The sequence below is a fragment of the Eucalyptus grandis genome, chromosome 4, assembly GCF_016545825.1.
Source record: "Eucalyptus grandis isolate ANBG69807.140 chromosome 4, ASM1654582v1, whole genome shotgun sequence".
Taxonomy (NCBI): domain Eukaryota; kingdom Viridiplantae; phylum Streptophyta; class Magnoliopsida; order Myrtales; family Myrtaceae; genus Eucalyptus; species Eucalyptus grandis.
In genome coordinates this window covers 6,738,787-6,745,997 of record NC_052615.1, presented here as the reverse complement: position 1 = coordinate 6,745,997, position 7,211 = coordinate 6,738,787, and the positions used below count along the sequence as shown (strand labels likewise).

At 36.7% G+C, this 7,211-nt stretch overlaps 1 long non-coding RNA gene and 1 pseudogene across 1 annotated transcript; both read left to right on the top strand.

Annotated features, from left to right (window-relative positions):
• The first annotated feature begins 710 nt into the window (after nucleotides 1-710).
• Nucleotides 711-1,057, top strand: LOC120292839. Its single transcript, XR_005550447.1, has 2 exons — nucleotides 711-763; nucleotides 933-1,057. It is a non-coding gene; the product is annotated as an uncharacterized LOC120292839 (long non-coding RNA).
• A 76-nt stretch (nucleotides 1,058-1,133) lies between these two features.
• LOC104448093 lies at nucleotides 1,134-3,547 on the top strand (annotated as a pseudogene).
• Nucleotides 3,548-7,211: the final 3,664 nt, after the last annotated feature.

Sequence of the window (7,211 nt, the reverse complement as noted above, 5' to 3'; positions counted from 1 at the left end):
AGATTATGGCCGGTAAATAGAGTTTATCAGCTAAAGCGGAATGAATATATGTGGTAAGTCCATTAGACTTGTTTCTAAGTACAATCAAATGTTCATGCCTCATCTCAATTGTATTATCTAATGACGCCTACCCATTCCATAGGGAAACAGAACTAGACTTATCAGTTTCAAGTGAAGGATCAAATTGGAGCCAAAAGAGAAGTGTGCTCAGAGATACGTTACCTGTTTATGCTGAGTTTTGCTTATCTATATAATTTGATGGTTTCTTTAGGCTTTGAAGCGTAGCAACTATGATTCTGAACCTATGCTGCGTTCATGCGGTATAACAATTAGCAATAGCTTTACTCAAGTTGAAGGCCGCGTTCTACCGGCTCCTAAGGTGCCACTGCTAGTTTCCCTTTTGCATTTTGTTTGTTGGATAAAAAAAAAAGAAAAAAAGAAATTCTGTTTGTTTGCAATGGACTATTAGACAATCATCTGCAATAACACAAACTTATGTGGCTTCCTTCCCAGCTAAACGTGGGCAATGGAGAGGATTTCTTCCCCCCCAATGGATGGTGGAGCTTTCAGAATAAGGTTATTTGAATTATCTGCCACCAATTATTGTGTTCAATAAGTCTGTTTATGCTATCTTTTCACTCTTCTGCAGAAATTTGTTGCGCCAGCTAAGATATAGAAATGGGCTGTGGTGAACTTCTCTACTCGGTGTAACATGCGTGGGCTTATAAGAGACCTGACTAGATTAGCTGAAATGAAAGGACTTGTGAGTCTTATATCCTGTATGCTGCAACATTTTCCTTGATGACTGATAGACACCTTTTTTATCCCCTGATTACCCTGTTAATTGTGTTTCTTATATCTTGTCCGGTGTCAATTATAATGCAACATCTTCCGATAAGCTAATGAATAGTCCGTGACCATCAATGATGCAGCTCACCGAACAACCTTTTGACGTGTTTGAGGAAAGCCCCCAATTCAGAAGAGCCCATCCTGCTGTTAGAGTGGATAAAATGTTTGAGGAGATACAGGCTAAACTACCTGGGGTGCCGCTCTTCCTTCTTTGTTTGATTCCTAAGAGAAAGAACTGCCAAATCTATGGTATAGTCCACTGCATCTGTTTGTTTGTATTGCTAAATTCTGATATTCCGTCCATTGCTGCGGTGATGTGCTAATTCAGCTCATGTAATTACTTGACATGTAGCTTGTAGCAGGGGCATAGTGGCTTATAAGATTCTCTGTAAATTACATCTCAAACGCAGGTGGTAAGCTCTCGCCAATGGCCACTAATTTCTCGCTACAGAGCAACTGTTCGTACCCATTCCCCTAAAGTAGAAATGATAGACTCTGTTTAAAAGATGTCGACAAGAGGATCAACGTATCATAAGGTGAGCTTGTGTTGTCTACTATATTTATATGGGAGAGTGCTTCTACTTAATTTTGAATCATGTGCAAGATTGCATCTTATGACCACATGTGCATCTTCCAATAATTTGTTGCTTTATCCCATATGTCAAGCCTTCTTTTGGTTTCTGATTTCAGAGAGCTTCTCTTGGACTTTTATGTGAGTTCCGCAAAAGGAAACCTGACCAGATTATCATATTCAGGTCTGTATCTTTAATGATGTGATGTCTTAAGTGTGCCTGATTTAATGCATTATCTATATTACCAATCCTCTTTTAAGAGGACTAGGAACAATTGAATGCACTCTCCAGAGGGACGAGCGGTGGTGTCTTAGGCCTATGTAAAAGGCACATAAGGTAAAAGGCACATAAGGATATGCATGAGTGATTGTACTTTTGCTTTCACTTACTCAAGTTTGCTCACCCGAACATAAAAGGGACATAATGAGTGTGCTCTAGTATATTTTGGAAACGCTTCCTTCCCCATTTCTCATGAGAAATTTTCGATTTTATTCTCATCGATTGATGGGTAATATTTTGGATTAAAAGTTTTGAGTTGTTCATGAGTGTTTGCAGCAGGATGGCAGGAGTTAAGCTATTCTTCTTTTACTACTCGATTTTCTGCACTTGCCTATATTGCATAATGAAATATGACTTTTCGCTGGATATGGTGAGTAAAGCCGAAAAAATGCCTTCTGTTACCAAATTGATACTGTCAAGTGGCTTCTTTTGGTTGTCCTTTTGCAAAGTCAATCCCTAAAGGCCCTTGTTATTTCAGGAATGGAGTCAGCGAGTCTCAGTTCATGCAAGTCTTGAACATAGAATTAGATCAGATCATTGAGGTTAGTGTAGTCTGGACTGGATCGAAGTGGAAATCCGGTTCTCAGTGTTGCTCCACCAATTTATGAGATTAAAGTGTTTTATGCTTGGAATTTTTTCTTCAGGCCTCCAAGTTCCTTGATGAGAAGTGGTCCCCCAAATTTGTGGTGATTGTTGCTCAGAAAAATCACCATACAAAATTCTTCCAGTCTAGATCTCCGGAAAATAATGTTCCTCCTGGTAGGCCTTTGCTTAACAGCTTGACCTTGTCTCCACTAGTGGATCTGCTGAAATTGAACGTTGGTTCTGAGTATTGTTCCACATGTTTACATACTTCAATTTGCAGGAACCGTCATAGACAACAAAGTCTATCATCCTCGGAACAATGACTTCTATCTTTGTGCGCATGCAGGGATGATAGTAAGTTCCTGCATTAACATATAACCTACTACAGGGGGCATGGGATCTCGTATTTGTTTATTGGTGAATTAACTGGTGTCTGTTCATAGGGAAAATGAGATATGGTATCTGTTTATTGGTGAATTAACTGGTTTAGCTTGGTTTCATAGTACTACTATTATCATTGCTATTTAGATTATTTTGCTGTCATGGTTATGGTTTCGTTATCTTTCTCATTGTGGTGATGTTATTAGGTACGGGAGTGGCCCTTGCTGGAATCTTTCTGTACTCACGCCGTGAAGCGCATTAAGCCCAAGCCAAAGACTGCTTGAAGGACCACCAATGCAAATTTTGTCGTTAGCTTGGATTAGGTGATCAATCCGTTCAATCTCAGTTGTACTCGAAAATATATGGCAGGTCACGCAGGAACCAGATCTTCTGTTTGCCCACTGCACTCTTCTCTTCCTCATTCCATTATTCGTGATTTCATTGATCCAGGAAATGGCACTCAACCTAAAGTTTCTGCTCATATGGAAAAGCTTCATGAAGATTTGCAGGCAAGACATGAAAACCATAGCGCTGCTTTTCCAAGAGTGGACTATCCTGATTCTAGGAAGCAGGGCTTTGTTGTTGTTCTAGAGCCTTCTCCTGAAATAGTTGTCCAGCAGCATTTTATGCCAGCTCAAGCCCAGCCTAAATTGGAGGCCAAGGCTAGCAAGCCAATTACTACCGATTCTTGTCCTGTAGGAGGCGAACCTGCTCAGTCATCTGGATTCTGAACACCAAGTTCATGAATTTTCAATAGAATATTCTATTGGCTCTTATTACACTCATGAATGTAAAAACAGCTTGTTTATTACTTCTAAAATGATGTTTGCTGTTTGTGTTATATTATCTTCGATGAATGACAAGTTTGTTTATTATTGCTGCATTCATTTTCATTTTTTTTAACTAAAAATGAAAAAAAAAAAAAAAAAACTGTTGGAACCAGGCCCGACCCGGAACTGTGACGGGGTAGGTTCCAGTTCTCGGTTCGACGGGTAGGTTCCGGGTTCCAAAAATGAGGAACCTGTACCCGAGGGTAGGTTCCGTTCCAAGCGGAACATGTAAGGAACCGGGAACCGCTCACCCCTACTATCAGCTATGTCTACATTATGTGGTGCAAAAAATATCTGTCTTTTATCTATATTGCGAGGAAAATTTTTGCACGTTGTTAAATGCTTCCTCATTGCCAATGTACCATTAGTACCATGGTATTGTTTGTAAAATTCTAAATGCAAGTGAACGTGTTGAATAAGTAATATAATGATAAGAAAAATATCATCCCACGGACATCGATGATTGATAAACAAATTAATTCTAAAATTGATCTAACCAATCAAAATATAATTGAGAATAAATTAAAAACAAAATTTGAGACTAAATGCAATAAATCAATAAGATAAATATGTTAGAGCATCTAATTTTACCATAACCATTAGATATGAATTTCATATTGTTGTGGGTACAAGAACAATATCAAACATGTGATAGCGGGATTCCTAGTCTATTTACTATCATATCTTTAGGTATAGCAAACTCACTCAGTTTATTAATCCATTATATCTTTACGTAAGTTAAAATAAACATAATTGCATAAAAAACTATGAATATTCATATTCCACCTTATCACGAAAAACTATGAATATTCACGGCTTACAATGAGTCTTTTGGATCACCTTATCACGAAAAAAGCTGCACAAATAACGCAGTATATTTATATTCACGTTTAATTCATGGTTATATATAATAATGAATAATTGCATATTATCACTTCTTAGTCTCAAACATGCACATCAAATCATTTAAGTGGTGGCTAGTCACTCAAAAGCATTATGCACAATAATATATAACTCACATGAATGAAATCAATTGCAAAACATAAAAATCATGAAATTCACATCATCATGGTTAGGCTACATTGTAGCCCTAATAAAAGAAAATTAGAACATGGTAGAAGAAGAAATAAAAATATAAATCAAACCCAGCATCTTGAATCAAAGAACGAGAATTCTGTCACCACTTTTTCTTCTCTTGAAAATACTTGAAAAACTCTCAAAACAATGAAAAAAAGAATCTAATAAAAACCTAGCTGCTCCCCTAAGACTCTCAATGTTAAACTATTTATAGGATATATCCAAGATTTTTATCTCCAATCAATTGCGCATAAAATTAATGAGTAAATAAGAGGATCTTTAATTTGATATCTATCTCCCACTACTTTTTTATTTGAATTCCTGATTTTTGCCATTATTTTCCTTATCTTCTCCATATCTCATTATTCTGCATAAATAAGGAAAATTCCAATAATCAGAAGGAAATCATAATACTTTATCATAGATATTGCATTATTTGTTGCCTAAAATAGGTACAATAACTCTATTTTTATAGAGTTATCAGGTACTTAAACACAAACCCACAATATATGCACTTCACCTTATACTTTTTTCCATCCTCATCTTGGATTCTCACAAAATGATTCTAGCAATTAGAAGCATATTTCTTATCATGAGGAGGAAGACAAGAACCAAGTATTTTGTTTATGGCACTCATGATAGGGGATAGCTCTTCTTCATTTTCATCACCAAACGATTCCGATTCTGTGATCGGAGTAATCTCCCCACATCCCTCCACCTCCATTGACATATTATCTTGATACATTGACTTCACATATACACAATAATAATAGAATATAGTTAAAATTTTCAAAATAAAGATCAAACATTTACAAAGATAAACCATATTGGAAAATGTATACAAGAATAATGTTGAACCACCAAATATGGCAAGTGATCAATTTGAACTGTAATATAGGTCTTGTAGTCATGGAGGAAGATTTGCATGTTTAAATGTAATTAAGAACACAAGGAAACTTGAAAATTTATCTCAAGATTTAATTTGGCCCAGCCCGCTCATATAATCACACAGTTGCAGGCTTACTTTCACTTCCTTTTATTACCTTCTAAGTTTCTAACAAAGTTATCTTTAATTGACTGAAATTTAGAAAAATAAAAAACACATAAGGAAGCAATGATGCTCATACATACAACCAGAACAACTGCTATTTAGGCAATTATATGAGTTGTACAGGAAAAGACTGAATAAAGATACCACATGTAAAACGTACAAAATAATGATCAAGGATCTAATAATCCCATGCTATTACTAATATTTCTCCAATTATTCACATAGAAAAGCCAGATGAATACAAGCTTTCTCTCACAAACTTCAATTATCCACTACAAAAAGCTCAATCCTATAGAAACAAGTTTTTGAGAAATGTACTAAATCAAATCTTGAACCATGCCAAGAGATGCATTTATTATGGGAGGAGAACAACATAAGGGGTTTTATTGCAGTAGGGAAGCATTAATTGTTTCTATGGATTCAACAAACTATAGCATTATGGCTTCCTTGTTTTGATAATTTCATTGGTCTATCTGCAAGTAATATGAGTTATAAAAAGAAGAAATTGCTCTCAAATTGTTCTAGTGATTAATTCTAAAGATGTAAGAAAGCAAACAAACTGAGCTCGATATACCAACTACAAAACACAAAAGAGAATTGAACCATATAGTCATTGATCCTAACTTGTTAACAATCTAGCTTTTAATATGCCATGAAAGCAATTGCTTAGCTCAAAACAATTTTTGAGTTGGTTGTTGTCACCAACCCACACCAACTCAAAACAATGCGCTTCAATAATTACTACTAGTGAGAGAGAAAGAGAGAGAGAGAGAGAACACCAATTCAAAACAATGCGCTTCAACAATTACTACTAGTGAGAGAGAGAGAGAGAGAGAGAGAGAGAGAGAGAGAGAGAGGGAGAGGGAGAGGGAGAGAGAGAGAGAGAGAGAGAGAGAGCACCAATTCAAAACAATGAGAGAGAGAGAGAGAGCTAAGTGATAATGTTGCACAACTGCTGGATGATGGTCGAGTTGGTGACAGCAAAAGATTCGAAGGGCTCATAAAGACAGAGATGAGAATCAAGAATTCGAGATGCAGTGTTGCGAGAGGAACAAGAACAATAAGATGAACAAGAACCACAGTGTTGTGGAGAAGTGAAAAGAATTGTGGAGATGATATCATAAATGGGTTCCGTCCCATTGTCAACAAAGATGAACGAGAAGGACAAAGGGGAAGAATGAAGCCAAATTGGGGATTTGCCTAAAAAAGTGGAACCGAGAACTTACTTGTTGCTTTGTAGAACTAGGAACTGGAGAATCGAACCGAATCGAACCCATCGGTTCGACTCTCCAATTCTCGACTCTACCTTGAAACCATGCTCACCCCTAGAATCCAGGACTCGAAGAGGCATGTTAATGTCTCGTAAGAGATATGATAACTAGGTAATTTCACACATAGTTATTGCAATAGCATGATATTATGCTTCAGCAAAAGAGTGTGAAACCGTGCTTTGTTTCTTGGTTTCCCATGAAATGGGGCTATCACCCAATAAAATGCAATACCCAATTGTTTTTTTGGTCGGTCATGGTGCAACTAGCCTAGTCAAAGTCATAATAAGCCATGAGTTGAAGTTCATTTTCAGCTTGG